Raw genomic sequence first — 1,814 nt, 5'->3', positions numbered from 1 at the left:
TGTGTGTGTGTGTGTGTGTGTGTGTGTGTGTGGTTGTGCTGGACCTAGGGCTTGAACTCAGGACCTGGGCACTGTTCCTGAGGTTTATGCTCAAGTCTAGCACTCTACCACTTGGACCAACCTCCACCTCAAGCTTTTTTAGAAGTCATTGGAGATGAGTCTGATCCAGTTTTCTGTTCAGGCTTAGAACCTTGATCCTCTTTCTCAACCTCTTTTCTAAGTAATATTACAGGCGTGAGTCTGTAGTAGTTGTTGTATTACTGTTAAGTAATATAGTAAACATGCCAGTTTATACTCCTTCCAGCAGTGCTTGAGTGTTGCATACACACCTAAGATAAAACCCACTCCATAATCCCGTGAGATACATATTGTTATGCTGACTTTACCTATGAAGAATTTGAGCTCCAGAGAGTTAGGTTAAGTTTGAGTTCCCATCTAGTATACAGTGGAGCCTGTATTCAAGCTCAACTAGATCTGTCTATTTCAGAAAACACGGAGTCGTCATCTGTTCTAGTCAGCATGTGTTCTAGCAAGTACTGCTCATTGCAAGTACAGTTCTGTGCCTGACAGATTACCTTTCTCTCTCTTTAACTGTTTGCACCGCCTTTCATAAGCTAGGGAAGCACAAGTGATGAGAAGAGCCATTTTTGAAGGGGAAATTGATAGTGGGGTTTGAACTTGATATCACATACATATTAGTCAGATCTTCCATTTGAGTTATGCCTCCAGCACTCTATTTCTGTTTTATTTTTTGTATTATTATTACAAAGGTGAGTTATACAGAGGTTATAGTCATATAAGTCAGGTCTGGATATATTTCTTTTTTAAAATGTCACCCCTTCCCTTGCTCTCTCAATTTTTCTCTCTCACTGGTTTGGTTTTATTAAATTCCTCCTCCTCCTCCTCCTCCTCCTCCTGCTCCTGCTCCTCCTCCTCCTCCTCCTCCTCCTCCTCCTCCTCCTCCTCCTCCTCCTTCTCCTCCTTCTCCTCCTCCTCCTCCTCCTCCTCCTCCTCCTCCTCCTCCTCCTTCTTCTTTCTTCTTCTTCTTCTTCTTCTTCTTCTTCTTCTTCTTCTTCTTCTTCTTCTTCTTCTTCTTCTTCTTCTTCTTCTTCTTCTTCTTCTTCTTCTTCTTTCTTCTTCTTCTTTCTTCTTCTTCTTCTTCTTCTTCTTCTTCTTCTTCTTCTTCTTCTTCTTCTTCTTCTTCTTCTTCTTCTTCTTCTTCTTCTTCTTCTTCTTCTTTCTTCTTCTTCTTTCTTCTTTCTTCTTCTTCTTCTTCTTCTTCTTCTTCTTCTTCTTCTTCTTCTTCTTCTTCTTCTTCTTCTTCTTCTTCTTCTTCTTCTTCTTCTTCGAGATCTAGAAGGAATAGTTATATATTGTGGCAATGACATGACTACATTTCTTTTGTCTTTGTTTTTGTTTCAGTAAGTAATAAGGCTTGAACCCAGGGCCTGAATACTGTCTCTGAGCTCTTTTGCTGAAGAATGGCACTCATATTGAGCCACAGTTCTACTTCCCTGAGTGCATTTCTTTTTGGACAATGTTAACCTTTCCCTTCATCTCTTCCAGTTTTCCCATCCTTCCCCACAAACAAGTTGCATAGGTCATTTTCAGCATAGTACCAATTGAATATCACTGATACACATGTTCATCATTTGTCTCTCCTTTTGAATGCCCCTTTAACCTCGCAAAGAGAGATAAAGATGAAACATGACAAAAATGAAATAAAATAAAGAAAATTATCTTGTTTCTATTTCCTAGTCACTGGTTCTTTTTGAGATAAAATGTGTGTGTGTGTGTGTGTGTGTGTGTGCACG

Source organism: Dipodomys merriami, unplaced genomic scaffold, assembly GCF_024711535.1.
Source record: "Dipodomys merriami isolate MVZ:Mamm:240054 unplaced genomic scaffold, mDipMer1.0.p SCAF_166, whole genome shotgun sequence".
NCBI classification, from domain to species: domain Eukaryota; kingdom Metazoa; phylum Chordata; class Mammalia; order Rodentia; family Heteromyidae; genus Dipodomys; species Dipodomys merriami.
Note: the sequence above shows the minus strand (reverse complement) of the source record.